This window comes from Rattus norvegicus, chromosome 10, assembly GCF_036323735.1.
Source record: "Rattus norvegicus strain BN/NHsdMcwi chromosome 10, GRCr8, whole genome shotgun sequence".
Taxonomy (NCBI): domain Eukaryota; kingdom Metazoa; phylum Chordata; class Mammalia; order Rodentia; family Muridae; genus Rattus; species Rattus norvegicus.
Genome location: NC_086028.1, coordinates 28,045,902 through 28,065,792, shown reverse-complemented (window position 1 = coordinate 28,065,792; position 19,891 = coordinate 28,045,902). Strand labels below are relative to the sequence as shown.

Below are 19,891 nucleotides of genomic sequence, written 5' to 3'. Positions count from 1 at the left end.
ACTAATACAGTGTTTAAAGTCATAAATGTTAGCCCTAATTATTTAAGTGTAATATATTATTACACATAATGCATTCAACTGAATCATTCACTGTATTTTTCACTCTCAGATGAGTGAATTTTACTGCTTATGAAGACCAAATCCACAGTCTAACAGCAATTATCGTAATAATCTAACATCCATTGTACAATTATGATGTGTTCATCTTGCTAAGTGCTTTCTACGCATTGACTCACTTAGTCTTCATAACCTTTGGAGTGGGCACATAGTGAATCGTCTTACAAATGTGGAAACTAAAACATGGATGAGGATTATAGCCACCAGACATTGTGTTGCTTTAAGGAAAAGTCATTATCCAGTTGTAGCATTTATTAAAAACTAACACTTATCTTTTATTAAAAGGTGGGATTTTTCATCTGGTGTTGGTATATGCTTTTATGTTTTCATTTGTGTACCTGGAGGTCACATCTCCTCATTTTTGTCAGCGAGAGCACCACGGGGTAAAGTACAGACTAAGCCACAGTACTGTCTTTCTAAGTCTACTGAGGAATCAGTACCTCAGGGCTCAGAATACTCCTGCCATTCAAAAAGTCACCTCTTCTATTCTGTAAGTTGTACTGTTTTATTTGTAAACGGACAAATTACATTAACAGGGCATAGATGTAATGCTATGATTTATGAACACTGTGTGGGATAATTAAATCAGACTAATTACCATATCAATCATCTCAAATACGTATTGTTTTATATGGCTAGAACATTGAAAATTTACTCCCAGTGATTTTTGAAATCTTAGTTACTATATTTACATCAATGGGCAGTACCTCTTGAAGTCACAGAAAAGCTTATTCCTCCTCTATAACTGAGGATTTGTGTCCTTCTACCATCCTGTCCCAGTTCTCCTTCATACTCCAGTCTCTGAAACAACCCTTACACTGTTTGTTTCTCTTAAGTTCCATTTTTGCAGCTTCCACAAGTAAACAAATACATGTGTAATTAGTGCTTTTCAAGATAGGATTGTTTTACCTATCAAAATATTCTTCAATTCCACTGATGTTGCCACAAATGACAAAATCTTCTTTTAAAGGGAGAATGATATTCTTTTTTTTTTTGTTTTTTTGTTTTTTTATTAACTTGAGTATTTCTTTTTTTTTGTTTTTTTTGTTTTTTTTTCTTTTTTTTCTTTTTTTTTTTATTAACTTGAGTATTTCTTATATACATTTCAAGTGTTATTCCCTTTCCCGGTTTCCGGGCAAACATCCCCCTCCCCCCTCCCCTTCCTTATGGGTGTTCCCCTCCCAACCCTCCCCCCATTGCCGCCCTCCCCCCATAGACTAGTTCACTGGGGGTTCAGTCTTAGCAGGACCCAGGGCTTCCCCTTCCACTGGTGCTCTTACTAGGATATTCATTGCTACCTATGGGGTCAGAGTCCAGGGTCAGTCCATGTATAGTCTTTAGGTAGTGGCTTAGTCCCTGGAAGCTCTGGTTGCTTGGCATTGTTGTACTTTTGGGGTCTCGAGCCCCTTCAAGCTCTTCCAGTTCTTTCTCTGATTCCTTCAATAGGGGACCTATTCTCAGTTCAGTGGTTTGCTGCTGGCATTCGCCTCTATATTTGCTGTATTCTGGCTGTGTCTCTCAGGAGCGATCTACATCCGGCTCCTGTCGGTCTGCACTTCTTTGCTTCATCCATCTTGTCTAATTGGGTGGCTGTATATGTATGGGCCACATGTGGGGCAGGCTCTGAATGGGTGTTCCTTCAGTCTCTGTTTTAATCTTTGCCTCTCCCTTCCCTGCCAAGGGTATTCTTTTTCCTCATTTAAAGAAGGAGTGAAGCATTCACATTTTGATCATCCGTCTTGAGTTTCGTTTGTTCTAGGGATCTAGGGTAATTCAAGCATTTGGGCTAATAGCCACTTATCAATGAGTGCATACCATGTATGTCTTTCTGTGATTGGGTTAGCTCACTCAGGATGATATTTTCCAGTTCCAACCATTTGCCTACGAATTTCATAAACTCGTTGTTTTTGATAGCTGAGTAATATTCCATTGTGTAGATGTACCACATTTTCTGTATCCATTCCTCTGTTGAAGGGCATCTGGGTTCTTTCCAGCTTCTGGCTATTATAAATAAGGCTGCGATGAACATAGTGGAGCACGTGTCTCTTTTATATGTTGAGGCATCTTTTGGGTATATGCCCAAGAGAGGTATAGCTGGATCCTCAGGCAGTTCAATGTCCAATTTTCTGAGGAACCTCCAGACTGATTTCCAGAATGGTTTTACCAGTCTGCAATCCCACCAACAATGGAGGAGTGTTCCTCTTTCTCCACATCCTCGCCAGCATCTGCTGTCACCTGAGTTTTTGATCTTAGCCAATCGCACTGGTGTGAGGTGAAATCTCAGGGTTGTTTTGATTTGCATTTCCCTTATGACTAAAGATGTTGAACATTTCTTTAGGTGTTTCTCAGCCATTCGGCATTCCTCAGCTGTGAATTCTTTGTTTAGCTCTGAACCCCATTTTTTAATAGGGTTATTTGTTTCCCTGCGGTCTAACTTCTTGAGTTCTTTGTATATTTTGGATATAAGGCCTCTATCTGTTGTAGGATTGGTAAAGATCTTTTCCCAATCTGTTGGTTGCCGTTTTGTCCTAACCACAGTGTCCTTTGCCTTACAGAAGCTTTGCAGTTTTATGAGATCCCATTTGTCGATTCTTGATCTTAGAGCATAAGCCATTGGTGTTTTGTTCAGGAAATTTTTTCCAGTGCCCATGTGTTCCAGATGCTTCCCTAGTTTTTCTTCTATTAGTTTGAGTGTGTCTGGTTTGATGTGGAGGTCCTTGATCCACTTGGACTTAAGCTTTGTACAGGGTGATAAGCATGGATCGATCTGCATTCTTCTACATGTTGCCCTCCAGTTGAACCAGCACCATTTGCTGAAAATGCTATCTTTTTTCCATTGGATGGTTTTGGCTCCTTTGTCAAAAATCAAGTGACCATAGGTGTGTGGGTTCATTTCTGGGTCTTCAATTCTATTCCATTGGTCTATCTGTCTGTCTCTATACCAATACCATGCAGTTTTTATCACTATTGCTCTGTAATACTGCTTGAGTTCAGGGATAGTGATTCCCCCTGAAGTCCTTTTATTGTTGAGGATAGCTTTAGCTATCCTGGATTTTTTGTTATTCCAGATGAATTTGCAAATTGTTCTGTCTAACTCTTTGAAGAATTGGATTGGTATTTTGATGGGGATTGCATTGAATCTGTAGATTGCTTTTGGTAAAATGGCCATTTTTACTATATTAATCCTGCCAATCCATGAGCATGGGAGATCTTTCCATCTTCTGAGGTCTTCTTCAATTTCTTTCCTCAGTGTCTTGAAGTTCTTATTGTAGAGATCTTTTACATGCTTGGTTAAAGTCACACCGAGGTACTTTATATTATTTGGGTCTATTATGAAGGGTGTCGTTTCCCTAATTTCTTTCTCGGCTTGTTTCTCTTTTGTATAGAGGAAGGCAACTGATTTATTTGAGTTAATTTTATACCCAGCCACTTTGCTGAAGTTGTTTATCAGCTTTAGTAGTTCTCTGGTGGAACTTTTGGGATCACTTAAATATACTATCATGTCATCTGCAAATAGTGATATTTTGACCTCTTCTTTTCCGATCTGTATCCCTTTGATCTCCTTTTGTTGTCTGATTGCTCTGGCTAGAACTTCAAGAACTATATTGAATAAGTAGGGAGAGAGTGGGCAGCCTTGTCTAGTCCCTGATTTTAGTGGGATTGCTTCAAGTTTCTCTCCATTTAGTTTAATGTTAGCAACTGGTTTGCTGTTTATGGCTTTTACTATGTTTAGGTATGGGCCTTGAATTCCTATTCTTTCCAGGACTTTTATCATGAAGGGGTGTTGAATTTTGTCAAATGCTTTCTCAGCATCTAATGAAATGATCATGTGGTTCTGTTCTTTCAGTTTGTTTATATAATGGATCACGTTGATGGTTTTCCGTATATTAAACCATCCCTGCATGCCTGGGATGAAGCCTACTTGATCATGGTGGATGATTGTTTTGATGTGCTCTTGAATTCGGTTTGCCAGAATTTTATTGAGTATTTTTGCATCGATATTCATAAGGGAAATTGGTCTGAAGTTCTCTTTCTTTGTTGTGTCTTTGTGTGGTTTAGGTATAAGAGTAATTGTGGCTTCGTAGAAGGAATTCGGTAGGGCTCCATCTGTTTCAATTTTGTGGAATAGTTTGGATAATATTGGTATGAGGTCTTCTATGAAGGTTTGATAGAATTCTGCACTAAACCCGTCTGGACCTGGGCTCTTTTTGGTTGGGAGACCTTTAATGACTGCTTCTATTTCCTTAGGAGTTATGGGGTTGTTTAACTGGTTTATCTGTTCCTGATTTAACTTCGATACCTGGTATCTGTCTAGGAAATTGTCCATTTCCTGAAGATTTTCAAATTTTGTTGAATATAGGTTTTTATAGTAAGATCTGATAATTTTTTGAATTTCCTCCGAATCTGTAGTTATGTCTCCCTTTTCATTTCTGATTTTGTTAATTTGCACACACTCTCTGTGTCCTCTCGTTAGTCTGGCTAAGGGTTTATCTATCTTGTTGATTTTCTCAAAGAACCAACTTTTGGTTCTGTTGATTCTTTCTATGGTCCTTTTTGTTTTTACTTGGTTGATTTCAGCTCTGAGTTTGATTATTTCCTGCCTTCTACTCCTCCTGGGTGTATTTGCTTCTTTTTGTTCTAGAGCTTTTAGGTGTGCTGTCAAGCTGCTGACATATGCTCTTTCCTGTTTCTTTCTGCAGGCACTCAGCGGTATGAGTTTTCCTCTTAGCACAGCTTTCATTGTGTCCCATAAGTTTGAGTATGTTGTATCTTCATTTTCATTAAATTCTAAAAAGTTTTTAATTTCTTTCTTTATTTCTTCCTTGACCAGGTTATCATTGAGTAGAGCATTGTTCAATTTCCACGTATATGTGGGCATTCTTCCCTTATTGTTATTGAAGACCAGTTTTAGGCCGTGGTGGTCCGATAGCACGCATGGGATTATTTCTATCTTTCTGTACCTGTTGAGGCCCATTTTTTGACCAATTATATGGTCAATTTTGGAGAAAGTACCATGAGGAGCTGAGAAGAAGGTATATCCTTTTGCTTTAGGATAGAATGTTCTATAAATATCCGTTAAGTCCATTTGGCTCATGACTTCTCTTAGTCTGTCGACATCACTGTTTAATTTCTGTTTCCATGATCTGTCCATTGATGAGAGTGGGGTGTTGAAATCTCCCACTATTATTGTGTGAGGTGCAATGTGTGTTTTGAGCTTTAGTAAGGTTTCTTTTACGTATGTAGGTGCCCTTGTATTTGGGGCATAGATATTTAGGATTGAGAGTTCATCTTGGTTGATTTTTCCTTTGATGAATATGAAGTGTCCTTCCTTATCTTTTTTGATGACTTTTAGTTGGAAATTGATTTTATTTGATATTAGAATGGCTACTCCAGCTTGCTTCTTCTGACCATTTGCTTGGAAAGTTGTTTTCCAGCCTTTCACTCTGAGGTAGTGTCTGTCTTTGTCTCTGAGGTGTGTTTCCTGTAGGCAGCAGAATGCAGGGTCCTCGTTGCGTATCCAGTTTGTTAATCTATGTCTTTTTATTGGGGAGTTGAGGCCATTGATATTGAGAGATATTAAGGAATAGTGATTATTGCTTCCCGTTATATTCATATTTGGATGTGAGGTTATGTTTGTGAGCTTTCATTCTCTTTGTTTTGTTGCCAAGACGATTAGTTTCTTGCTTCTTCTAGGGTATAGCTTGCCTCCTTATGTTGGGCTTTACCATTTATTATCCTTTGTAGTGCTGGATTTGTAGAAAGATATTGTGTAAATTTGGTTTTGTCATGGAATATCTTGGTTTCTCCATCAATGTTAATTGAGAGTTTTGCTGGATACAGTAAGCTGGGCTGGCATTTGTGTTCTCTTAGGGTCTGTATGACATCAGTCCAGGATCTTCTGGCCTTCATAGTTTCTGGCGAGAAGTCTGGTGTGATTCTGATAGGTCTCCCTTTATATGTTACTTGACCTTTTTCCCTTACTGCTTTTAATATTCTTTCTTTATTTTGTGCGTTTGGTGTTTTGACAATTATGTGACGGGAGGTGTTTCTTTTCTGGTCCAATCTATTTGGAGTTCTGTAGGCTTCTTGTATGTCTATGGGTATCTCTTTTTTTAGGTTAGGGAAGTTTTCTTCTATGATTTTGTTGAAGATATTTACTGGTCCTTTGAGCTGGGAGTCTTCACTCTCTTCTATACCTATTATCCTTAGGTTTGATCTTCTCATTGAGTCCTGGATTTCCTGTATGTTTTGGACCAGTATCTTTTTCCGCTTTACATTATCTTTGACAGTTGAGTCAATGATTTCTATGGAATCTTCTGCTCCTGAGATTCTCTCTTCCATCTCTTGTATTCTGTTGGTGAAGTTTGTATCTACAGCTCCTTGTCTCTTCTTTTGGTTTTCTATATCCAGGGTTGTTTCCATGTGTTCTTTCTTGATTGCTTCTATTTCCATTTTTAATTCCTTCAACTGTTTGATTGTGTTTTCCTGGAATTCTTTCAGGGATTTTTGCGATTCCTCTCTGTAGGCTTTTACTTGTTTATTAATGTTTTCCTGTGCTTCCCTAAGTGTGTTCATATCTTTCTTGAAGTCCTCCAGCATCATGATCAAATATGATTTTGAAACTAGATCTTGCTTTTCTGGTGTGTTTGGATATTCCATGTTTGTTTTGGTGGGAGAATTGGGCTCCGATGATGGCATGTAGTCTTGGTTTCTGTTGCTTGGGTTCCTGCGCTTGCCTCTCGCCATCAGATTATCTCTAGTGTTACTTTGTTCTGCTATTTCTGACAGTGGCTAGACTGTCCTATAAGCCTGTGTGTCAGAGTGCTGTAGACCTGTTTTCCTCTCTTTCAGTCAGTTATGGGGACAGAGTGTTCTGCTTTCGGGCGTGTAGTTTTTCCTCTCTACAGGTCTTCAGCTGTTCCTGTGGGCCTGTGTCTTGAGTTCACCAGGCAGCTTTCTCGCAGCAGAAAATTTGTTCTTACCTGTGGTCCCGAGGCTCAGGTTCGCTCGTGGGGTGCTGCCCAGGGGCTCTCTGCAGCGGCAGCAACCAGGAAGACCTGTGCCGCCCCTTCCGGGAGCTTCAGTGCACCAGGGTTCCAGATGGTCTTTGGCTTTTTCCTCTGGCGTCCGAGATGTGTGTGCAGGGAGCAGTCTCTTCTGGTTTCCCAGGCTTGTCTGCCTCTCTGAAGGTTTAGCTCTCCCTCCCACGGGATTTGGGTGCAGAGAACTGTTTATCCGGTCTGTTTCCTTCAGGGTCCGGCGGTGTCTCTGGCAGGGGTCCTGCCGCTCCTGGGCCCTCCCCCACGGGAGCCCAGAGGCCTTATACAGTTTCCTCTTGGGCCAGGGATGTGGGCAGGGGTGAGCAGTGTTGGTGGTCTCTTCCGCTCTGCAGCCTCAGGAGTGCCCACCTGACCAGGCGGTTGGGTCTCTCTCTCACCGGGTCTGGGAGCAGAGAGCTGCTGCGGGCCGGGATCCGCGGGTGTCAACTTGAGTATTTCTTATATACATTTCGAGTGTTATTCCCTTTCCCGGTTTCCGGGCAAACATCCCCCTCCCCCCTCCCCTTCCGTATGGGTGTTCCCCTCCCAACCCTCCCCCCATTACCGCCCTCCCCCCATAGACTAGTTCACTGGGGGTTCAGTCTTAGCAGGACCCAGGGCTTCCCCTTCCACTGGTGCTCTTACTAGGATATTCATTGCTACCTATGGGGTCAGAGTCCAGGGTCAGTCCATGTATAGTCTTTAGGTAGTGGCTTAGTCTCTGGAAGCTCTGGTTCCTTGGCATTGTTGTACTTTTGGGGTCTCGAGCCCCTTCAAGCTCTTCCAGTTCTTTCTCTGATTCCTTCAATAGGGGACCTATTCTCAGTTCAGTGGTTTGCTGCTGGCATTTGCCTCTGTATTTGCTGTATTCTGGCTGTGTCTCTCAGGAGCGATCTACATCCGGCTCCTGTCGGTCTGCACCTCTTTGCTTCATCCATCTTGTCTAATTGGGTGGCTGTATATGTATGGGCCACATGTGGGGCAGGCTCTGAATGGGGGAAAATATCATCCTGAGTGAGCTAACCCAATCACAGAAAGACATACATGGTATGCACTCATTGATAAGTGGCTATTAGCCCAAATGCTTGAATTACCCTAGATCGCTAGAACAAACGAAACTCAAGACAGATGATCAAAATGTGAATGCTTCACTCCTTCTTTAAATGAGGAAAAAGAATACCCTTGGCAGGGAAGAGAATGATATTCTTATGAATTATGTGTAGAATATGTATATATATTCCACACAAAATGCACATATATAATATATATCATCCACACACACTATATATAATACACACATATACATGTATATATAATTTTCTTCATATGTTAATCTCCTGAGACACTTAGGTTCTGAATTATCAAGTCTTTGGGTTAAAACACTTGGAGGCTGGGGTTGCGCTGCTGGGCCATACTAGAATTTGTTAGTTTTTCTGAAAAATGTTCATGAATTTTTCTGTCTGGGCTGTACCAATTTATTTTATTTACAAAGAAAACAGTAAAATTTAGAATAGGAGAGGTGACTTGTTTCCCAGGCTCCTCTAGATATTAGCCTCCAACTGGGTCATGTCCATGCATCTGTGTTGCCATATTTTGTTATTCTTAGCAGCTCCTTTCCTCCAGTCACTCAGGAAGTTAAGCTCATGTAGTTTCTTTGGTATACAGATGCCTGGGCTGTGGTCAGGGGTGAGTCAGAGATGTCTTAAAACTCAGAGAGTTTTAAGAACCCAACCCTGAAGGCTGTTGGGTTAAGTATTCCTGTTGGAATCTGCAAGGTAAAGTCCCAAGGGAGTAAACAATGAGCTGACAATTTTGAGCAGTTGCTAACACATGGGTGAACTGGAAAATCTGGACCACACTTAGCAAAGAAGACCCCAAAGCTCTTAGTTTTGTGCGGCTGATTTGATGAGAAGATCACTAAATTTGAAGTCAGAAAAACTGAGAATCTATTCAGTGCTTTTACTTAGATTGTGCTATTGTTCTGAGACCTGCAGGTTGAACAGAGCCTCTCTAGAGCTCAGGACAGTGATCCAAGATCCTCCTCAAGATTGATGCTGAGGATTTTGATAGCTATAGAATCACCCAAGGAGCTCTGAAAAGTAGACACACTTATTCCCTAGATTCAGAGACTCAGAAACAATTTATAGGCGTGGCTAGGGGGGAGTGTGTAGTGTACACAGATATTGTAGTAACTATCCACCAAGGCAGTAGGAGATCTGTAACACTGAGATCATGAAATCAGGTCACACAGGTAGCAAGGATCCAGCCATGTACATCTCAGCTAGATTCTAAGTAAGACGAGGTCTGAGTCACTTTTATCTCTGCTACAAGGATGCTGGGACTAATGAGAATGTTCATTTATTCCACAGCATACTTAATGTATTCGGTGTTAGGTACATAAGCAGCTCCGTTGTACATCTGCAGAAATATGGATATGGAGTAGTTATCTCCAGGTTTGCACGGCTAGGAAGAGTCAGATCTAGACCTTGACTCCAATTCTCTTTCATTCCTGACAACCAGCTCTTGTTTATTTCTCAGTAAAATGGTATCATGCTTTGGATAAGACACCCACAGGGAACCATCTCTGTTCTGGCCAGTGGTCACAAGATGCCTGACCTGTTAACTCCTTTGAATATAAAGCAGAATACTCAAAGGTCATTTAAACATGGAATTTCTATGTAGGAACAACAAAGTTTCTTCACAAAATCCAATATGGTAGCTCTGAAGGCAGTTGGGTTGTTTGCCATTGTAAAGGTGGGGGAATTCACACAGATACCAGGTCCCTTTTTTCTATTCATACACACATTTTCCATTTAGTATTTTCTTCTACAGTTAGGGTATCACAGCAGACCTTCCTAGGGATTTAATTGAGCCTGCTGCCTTCTTCTGCTATGGTTCATTAGCGACTTCTCCAGTATAACCCCAGGAGGTATACATACAAAGTAAATGATGCTGGTCTTTAGCTTTGCCCTGAAGGATGAGTGACTGGAGGTCTTGGCAAAGTAATGACAGCTAATGAAGACTAAATGCTTCTTAGATTGGGCTAGCTGTGCCTGCACCCTCTACGCATCATCACTGTGTTCCTGGAGGATCAGAAGTCTTAAGTGGGCATCAGGAACAGAGAGATGCAGGCTTCTGTTCTTCATCGCATTTCCATGTGACTGCAGGCAGCTCTCAACCTTGCTAGGGTATTCAGAAATTTGTACAAACAAAATATGAGTAAAAAAAGGAGCCTTTGTTTCCTCCCATGGTGCTGTTAGTCTTCAAAGAGGCACGCTATTGATAAGCTGCAAAAGATGATGGCCTTTGCCAAGACATGACTCTACGACCCATGCCTCTCCTCTTCAGGAAAGTTGTGGGTCATTCTTTTTCCTGAGAAGATGAGGGTTTTCTGGCCAGGAGGTAGAGAATTCATCCATGAAGGATTTATTGCCTCAGGTTTCTCACTTTCAGTTTGAAATCAGAAGATAAATCTTTAATGTCTCCTTTTTGTTTTGTTTGGGTGTTCTGTTTTATAGGCAAAGCAGGTCTAAACTTAGACTCTAGCTGTGTATGGCTCTGTGTGTGAAGGTCAAATCCTGGTTGCTTTCCCCAGGGATCCTCTCTTCCCTGCCTTGCTTTGACTTCTAGTCAAGTTCACAGTCTTAAGGTTGCAGAGCCACTCCGTCCCTGGTTGTAGTTGTGTGCCATGAATAATGCCAGCCATTGGGAGGAAATCACGCTGGTGCCTTGCCACCTATTGCTCGCATCAATACTTCCCTGTCCTACCAGGCTCCTGTAGAGATTTCTGAATCTTCTGAGTCAAGAAGACAGAACTGGTTTGTTCAACTCCTTTGAACGTGGCCCTCCCCATGATGTACTTTGGCCCTGTAGAGATTACTAAGCCGTGGTTGTTTATCAGCCAGGGCTGTTTATCCCCAGACTTTGTGTGGACATAAGTCTTCCCAAGCCATGCCTATATATTCCAGCCAAAAGAGATTCCATGTCCAAAATTTCAAGGGGGACATCATACAGGACTAGCAGATCTAATACTCTCATATTTTTGAAAACATAGCTAAGTAGTGCTTATGAGAGCAATCAGTCCATGTAAATACTGTACCCTTACTTCAATTTTATAGTGATTTATGCCTCCCTTTTCACAGCTTATGCCTCTTCCCATAAGCTTTTAACCTTTAAGAGCAACTGTCATAGTGTAGGGCCAAAGAACATGGGAAATGCCTTGCACATATGAGATTTGGGCTGTAGTAATACCTTAAGTTTTTGTTCTTAGTGTAATTCCAGTTTCAAACATCTTGATTGGTTTGAACAATATAATGGACCAAGTAATGTTGTTCCCACATTTCATACTTCAACTCCATCCATGAAGCCCAGCAAGTCATTTTGTCTTCTGCAAGAAATTTAATCTGTCAAGTGAAGGCAGCAATTATAGCTACCTCTCAGAGCCATTGGAAAAAGTGTGGTTCCTCAGTAATCACCCAGTGAGCCAAAACTTTTACAACAACTGTCCAGAGACTCCAAGGTATATAAGTTAGGAGATTTAGAAATATTTGCAAAGGGGGTGGGTGGTAGATACATCAAGGAGTCTCATGACCTCTCATCAAGCTATAGATCCTTTGAGGCTCAGGACATTGTTTTCTCCCTTGCTTCAGTATCTCCACTGCCTAGAACATGGTGGGTTCCTGATCAATATTTAATGAATTAATAAGACAGAAAGTCCTAAGTTCAAATTCCAGGGTTATTATTTCTTGTATTGGATGAGTTGTCATCTCTAATGATGAGCTTGTATTTTTATGAAATTGTGAGGAACAAACTTTCAGGGACAAATTTAAGACATGGTAACTAGAGGAGCTGGTATTGTTTGCTCAGTATGTGCTAGGTGCCTCCTAAATACTTTCTGTAGACTACATCATTTTATTCTCACAATACCTCTGTGAGATTTGGTCCAGTTACAACTGTTCCATAGATGGCATAGTTGATGTTCAAAGAGATCAAGAGGCATTCAGGTAATACAACTACCGATGGTGTCCCAACCCAACTCAGGTATATTTTCTCCATATTCTTGGTTTCCATATTTTTTTTCCCTTTTTGAGACTGGGTCTCGTTCATGGAGTTCAGGCTGACCTTGATTCATTAAGTTGAGGATGACTTTAACTTCTGATCCTACTGCTTCCGCCTTCCTAGTGCTGGGATTACAGGTGTGGTTTATGCAGGCCTAAGGATCAAACACAAAACTTCGTGTATTCTAGGCAAGAAAGCTATCCACTAAGCTACATCCCCAATCATAAGTCACCATGCTCTAGGCTTTCTATAAGTTCTAGTAAAATAGGAATTTAAAAGTAGCCTCTGATGTAGATTTCTCCTGAGAGACACACCCAGAATACAGCAAATACATAGGTGAATGCCAGCAGCAACCACTGAACTGAGAACAGGACCCCCGTTGAAGGAATCAGAGAAAGGACTAAAAGAGCTTGAAGGGGCTTGAGATCCTATATGAACAACAATGCCAAGCAACCAGAGCTTCCAGGGACCAAGCCACTACCCAAAGACTATACATGGACTGACCCTGGGCTCCAACCTCATAGGTAGCAATGAATAGCCTAGTAAGGGCACCAGTGGAAGGGGAAGCCCTTGGTCCTGCCAAGACTGAATCCCCCCAGTGAACGTGATTGTTGTTGGGAGGGTGGTAATGGGGGGAGGATGGGGAGGAGAAGCCCATATAGAAGGGGAGGGGAAGGGGTTACGGGGATGTTGGCCCAGAAACTGGGAAGGGGAATAACAATCGAAATGTGAATAAGAAATACTCAAGTTAATAAAGATTTAAAAAAAGTAGCCTCTGCTATTATTGTTGTGGCATTCTAAGTTAGATTATTTTCTTGTGACGCTTGACACAAGTGAAAACTCCAAGCAACCTAGTTAGTTTCATGATTAAAAGACTATGCTCACTCTAGAAAAATCTTGCTTAGTCAGAACTCAGAGGCTGGGGTTTCGGTGTGTGTGTGTGTGTGTGTGTGTGTGTGTGTGTGTGTGTGTGTGTGTGTGTGTGTGTCTGTGTCTGTGTCTGTGTGTGTATGTGTGTCTGTGTGTGTATGTGTGTGTATGTGTGTGTGTGAGTGAGTGTGTCCTCCTGGACAGAATGCTGTATGCCTTCAGAAGCCATTTCAATTAAGCAGCTGTTAATTGTTGTCCTCAGACCTCAGGAGGCACTAGGGAGGCAGGTTTCCATGGCAAGTGAGCTCTGAGTGATCTTACGAGATGGGTCAAACAGGAGAGAGCAGTTGTCAGAGCGTGGCCTCATGTCCTAACACATGAAAGCAAGTCACAAAGTTAGGGAAGACTAGAGATGCCCTGAGCCACGGGGGTCATCTAGTCCCAGTTCAGGAAACTTGAGAGGATATCTAGAATTAGCTAAGCAATGGAGATGACACATGAGTTGGAACCCCAGGGTGTTCACTCTAGTTTGTCTGTCATTCAGTCATCATTTTCTGGTGACAGTGCCCAGTTTTGGGAACTGACCCACACAAGTTAAATGTTTGAGCTCATGTTCTCCCTACCATACCGTGCTGTCATGGACGGGGGACACTTGTGATATTTCAGATAAAGGTTGGTAGATAGTCCATGGTAGGTCTCTTATCCACACTTTCCATATTTTCATTGGGAAATCCAAAAATGGAAGGTAAGTCCTTCATTCTTCTAGACTTCAAGGAAATTTGCACAATATTTCTCTCTTACTAGCTTTGCAGGGCTTAGTTAGCTAAGGTATCAAGTACTGGAGCAAGGAGAACCCATAAATCACACTGGAGAAAAAAGGAAGTATTATGTTTCTGCTTTTCAATGACATACCTCACAACCTAGTGCCATCAGTGAGTACTATGTTACTAGAAATTTAGAAACACATATGGAGAAAGTAAAATGTTTGCAAAAAATTTATGTCATGGATATGGTTTTTATTTTTATACCGTGCTTATAAAAACATATCAGAATCAAACTAAATATTTGGTACTTGGGGACCAAATATGTGTTTTTAGTTCATTCATACAATAGAATATTATGTAAAAATAAAAACAATAGCCAACAACTAACCACAATAATGACTCACCAGGCAAGATACCCAAATGGGATAATAGTAGCACTTTTATCTTGGGGTTACCAACCAACAGCTGTCTAAATGATCATAAAGCCTGCTAAATTGTAAAAAAATTATAATTCATACCTGGTACTGTAAACCTGGACAGCTACCCATGGCTAGAGAAGTCATAAGCCCCAGAAGAGAACCCACTGCAGTAATTTTCCTAAATTAATATACTTTCTAAATGTATTCTAAATACTTATATGCACATGTATACACTTGTTAATCCTTATCACAGAAGGTTCTATTGCCACTGATAAAGACTATTACAGAGATTCAAAATTGTCAAAATACAGAGAACAAGCATTCGTGGGCATCTGACAATGAAATTTTTACCTCTAAGGCTCAGATAACATCACAAAGGAGGTAGAAGGATTATAAGAAAACCAGGATTTTGCTGCTACATGGTATCCCCTTGAAATGCTCACATGTAACAGTATAGTTGTCTGAACAAGATTGATATAATATACAAGTTGACATGCCAGTGTCCCACACCTAGATGGAAAGTTGCAGGAAGTCAATAGTTATATAGAGAGGGAGACTCAGTTTCCTTTAGGGTGAATTCAAACATGAGTTGTACAATGTCTAGTGGTCAGTCCTCAATGCTTGTACACAGAAGCAATGCTAAATAAACTCTATAGTTTGTATATGCATACATATCTATCTATCTATCTATCTATCTATCTATCTATCTATCTATCTATCTATCTATCATCTATCTATCTATCTATATGTATGTCTTATTTTTATGCATGTATACATGCACATAATATATAATATTATATATATATAATATATATATATAGTTGGTAAGCTATCTGGGTTTAAAAAAGTAGAACATCTGGAGAACTTAATTTTTTTCCCCATCTTTATTAACTTGAGTATTTCTTATTTACATTTTGATTGTTATTCCCCTTCCCGGTTTCCGGGCCAACATCCCCCTAACTCCTCCCCCTCCCCTTCTATATGGGTGTTCCCCTCCCCATCCTCCCCCCATTACCTCCCTCCCCCCAACAATCCCGTTCACTGGGGGTTCAGTCTTGGCAGGACCAAGGGCTTCCCCTTCCAGTGATGCTCTTTCTAGGCTATTAATTGCTACCTACGAGGTTGGAGCCCAGGGTCAGTCCATGTATAGTCTTTGGGTAGTGGCTTAGTCCTGGAAGCTCTTGTTGGTTGGCATTGTTGGGGAACTTAATTTTTAATTAAACATTGATTATGTATTAAATATATTTTTATTGTAACATGAACTTCCTACTTAGAATATACACAGAGGTCCTTTTAAAGCAACAAGGAATGGCATGCTAGAATGTACGAAGTCTCTCTTTGAGTCCTCATTTGCATATTGATGTGTTTTTCAATCAGTGTCATACTTAGGGTCTCTATTGCTGCACTATGACCAAGCAAGTTGGGGTGAAAAGACTTCCTCATTGCTGCTCATTGCCAAAGGAAGTTAGGACAGGAACTCAAGCGGAGCAAGAACCTGGAGGTAGGAGATGATGCAGAGGTCATGGACAAGTGAGAGTTTGTGTAGTGTAGTAGAAGCCAGAGTTCTCAAACCAGACCAATGACTCCTTTCAATGAATGTTTGCAAGCAAAGAAGTGTGGACAAAGGGTATATGTAGGACATGCTGTGAAATACTATAGCTTCCACAATGAGAGATTTTCTTTTGGGGGGAGATGGATGGAAGCCAGGTACAAAGGGGAGATGAGTGCGGTTGGGATACGTGAACATAAAAAGTCAACAAAAATTTAAGTAATAAAAAGAAATATATAAATCTAAGAAAAATAAATAGAAAATAAATATATGGCATATATTATATCTATATATCCCATATCCATGCTGCCTAGGACCAATGACAAAATAGTTTTCATGGTAAGCCCAGATTCTGTGGACACAGTCACAGAATCACTCCTAGTGAAGTTTATTTTTTAAATTAACAATTGCGATCTGCATATATATATGTATATATATAATCAATAATGCATTATTTGCAAATGTGTACACTGTGGAACAGCTAAATAGAGCTAATATATTACCATATATATTTCCTTATGAATTTGTAGTCTTTTTTGTGAAGTCAACACTTGAAACCTACACTTTGTGGTTTTCAAGAAGAAAATGATAAATCTGGTTTAAAGTAAGACAGGCCTTCGTCTAAATGCCAGCACTGCGCATTCCTAGTTGTGCTCCCTTGAATAAGAGGTTCCCTGTGCTGTGCTTTCTTTTTCCCTTCGTAGTGGCCGTATTCATGTAAGAGGTCAGAGTGAAGAGCAACTGGCAAAAGCCCTGGGTGGCAGGCTGGGGTCGCTCCTTAATACAATAGAGCACTTGAACTCATTCTTCACACCTCAATGAAGTTTATGTTTCTGACTAATGTTTCTTCAGTTCATCGTGAAGTTTACTCTTTGTAATTGATTCAACTTTTATTCCCCAAGTGCATACACATACTGGTATTCCTATAATAGACACTTGCTGTGTACTAGGGAGCAACAGGTAGCAAAGAGCTTGCTCCGGCTCGCAGCAGGCTTATTGCCTGGATGAAGGGATGATACTGGAGGTAAAGACATGAACAGCCGTGCTGGTCGCTTGCCTTAACAGCAATCTCCTTAGTGCTCTTAGCATGGTTTGTCTCCTTCCCTTCCTCCTTTCACCTTATCTTTCCTTTCTCTTAACAGGAGTCCAATGTCTGGCAAGCATATCCAGAAGGGTTCTGTTCTGGTAGCCCACAGACAGAGTCATGAGTCTACTTCTGATGACTCTTTCCTTGGCAAAGTCGGGGGATTACTCATAGACCCAGAATGGTCACCAAAGGGATAACCATGTATGTTGAGAAAGATTTGTATAAGAATGTTTTGATATGACCTAAAATAAATATTTTTAAAGAAGGGATTGAATAAATAGGTTGCCTTTGTTACCTGAGATATAATCTAACCCACAGTAAGAGTGATGTATACACATGAAACACACACGCATACAAACACTGCAAAGGGAATATGTCTGTGATATATAGTTGAACTTAAAATGCAGTTATCAAAGTAAAATATACATACATCATTAAGTGTACAATGTATACTTTGTATATGTAACCTGTAAGGAAACTTCAGGAGTATGTATATGTATATTTATATGTTTACGGATCTATAGCCCATATCCTCGTTATCACTCTTACCACCTGGAGAATCTAAGTCAAAGAATATAGTAGTAGGTAAATATTTCATCTTGCCTGGGTATAATTTATGCTATAGTTGGTGGCCTTCAAGGCCCAGTTCAAGCGCTGTCATGGATGTTTGAGATAGATCTGTAAAAGTGATTTGGAGGATAATGGAGTCTTTATGAACCAATTCAACTACATCCTATAATTGCCCAAATATATGTCCAGCTTACATCTGACATTTAAAACTTAATAGGAACAATTTAAGGACATGTTATTTTCTATGGCCATGCAAAGTAATCTCCTAGGTGTGTTGGAGTTTGTGCTCAGAAAAATAAATTTGAGAATCATGCTAATAGAGTGTGCTCCTACAGGTAATTTCACAGCACCAACTAAAATCCTTTAGCTGATCCCCTACTCCCACTCCAACCCTGATATCTAGGCGTTCTTTTCTAGTACTTCTCTTCCGACAGGTGGAATGTTTTATTAAGCATCCAGCATCTCTGGAGCTATGTACATCTTTGTGAAGATCCCAGACAAATTAGAAAGTCAAATTAGCAATGCATATTTAATGCTGCTTTGTAGTTTTTTTTTAAGTTGGCGGCAATGTTTACTCTTTGAGGGGGAGTTTATAATTATGCAAATTGAAGAGACAGTCTGCCTATGGTATAATGATAATGACTTGGGTTTTATATCCAGAGTCAAAGTATTTCTATTCTTTTCTTAACTTCACCTGTGACTTGAGGGGAGGTTAGTCAAGGCTGTGCTCCTGCTTCTTCAGCTGGAGACCTTGGAAGTGGGTATTCATCAGCTTGATCTTAGAAGAAGGACTGATAAAATTTGCATTGCCTTTATAAACATTCACCCTCTCGTCTCCTTTCTAATAAGATACTCACTTCGTTTACGTTTCTACTTTGCTCCAGAAGACCCTGGTGTTTCAGAGGTACCATCTCTAGATTCATGAGCATTAATGACTAATTTCAGACAATCATGACGGCTGGTTCCACATTCTCTGTCGCAAGAGCGTGTGACACATTCAGATAAATGAACACAAGTAGAAGCTTGCTTGGGGTTTTCTAAAAAAGTGCATTAAAAGGAGAGATATGGAAGAGATATCTGTCTGATGTTGTCAGAACCAGGTCTTGGTGGGATTTTTATTTGTCTCCACTCTCTCTATGGACTTGCTCTATCTTTGGACTTTCTGTTATACAAGTAAATAACTTAAAATATTGTTCAAACGGTGCAGAGCCTGTATTCTCTGTTATTTAAAGATAAGCACATGATATGTATCCTGATACTTTCTGAATTGCTCAGTGATGTATGCTTATATTATACATATGTCAACATTGCAGAGAAACGTAAGCCATAGCCATATATTGGCATCTGATTTACCTGTGATGTCAGCCGATTCTTGCCTAAGTGCACCGAAGGAATCTCTCATGGGCACCATGGGAGTCTCTACTGTATGATCAACCAATGAGAAGAAAACCTACCTACAATTCAGACTCTTTCCTTCACTGGGATACGTTTCTCCAGCCAGTCATGATCTTCCTGCCACTATGAGGCTGAAAGACACAGGAGAGAAAATAAATATAAAATGTGCAATCTCATTTTGGCAGTAATTAAGTATTTTGCCCTTTTCCTTCCAGCTGGATGACTCCAGCTACAAATAAACTTCACAAGCAGGCTGGACATTTTCCCAGGAAGCTGCTTCAATGGCAACTGTTTGCTCTGATCAGGGAATCGGGTCTACTGTTTTATCTGCCAACATGAAGAATACAAATGATGTTCCGTGTTCCCTTGGATGTCAATCTAAATGCCTCTTCACTCCATGGGACACATCTCCGTTCAAGTGCTTGGTGCATTTCAATTTTGCCACATAGACAGGTTCAGAAAGAAGATGAGATTTTTATCCAACTTAATGAAAGTAAGATCTTAAACTTGTGTTGAAAACGTGGAAGAAAAGAGAAGGTCTATTTCTATGGAGCTAGATGTGGAGAAGATGAATTTCTGGTCTCTCTCTCTCTCTCTCTCTCTCTCTCTCTCTCTCTCTCTCTCTGTGTGTGTGTGTGTGTGTGTGTGTGTGCCTGTCTGTATACTGTCTGTCTTGCAGTGAAACAGTCTTTCCTAGAAATGACTGTATAAAAAAGACCAGAGCAGGGGCTGGGGATTTAGCTCAGTGGTAGAGCGCTTACCTAGGAAGCGCAAGGCCCTGGGTTCGATCCCCAGCTCCGAAAAAAAGAACCAAAAAAAAAAAAAAAAAAAAAAGACCAGAGCAATGGCAGTATCAATAGACATACTAACATTTAAGGAGAAAAATTTCATGTAGGAAATGCCTACCTGTAGACAAAGAGTCACAGGCAACTAATGACTTCTGAGGGAAGGAGGATTAGCCTTTCCCAGGGATGAGCCTAGTTATTGGTTGTCCAATGCAAAGTGAAACCTTGCAGCAAAAC

At 40.5% G+C, this 19,891-nt stretch overlaps 1 protein-coding gene and 1 long non-coding RNA gene across 2 annotated transcripts in view; one reads left to right on the top strand and one right to left on the bottom strand.

Annotated features, from left to right (window-relative positions):
* The window catches only part of Atp10b (ATPase phospholipid transporting 10B), a 256,073-nt gene that overhangs the window by 187,009 nt on the left and 49,173 nt on the right, over window positions 1–19,891 (bottom strand). The window contains exon 2 of the mRNA XM_017597619.3: window positions 18,929–19,000. The gene's annotated coding sequence lies outside the window, so the exon portion shown is untranslated. The remainder of the gene's footprint in view (window positions 1–18,928; window positions 19,001–19,891) is intronic.
* Window positions 1–19,891, top strand: part of LOC134480671 (uncharacterized) — an 82,219-nt gene that overhangs the window by 54,604 nt on the left and 7,724 nt on the right. The window lies entirely within an intron of this gene.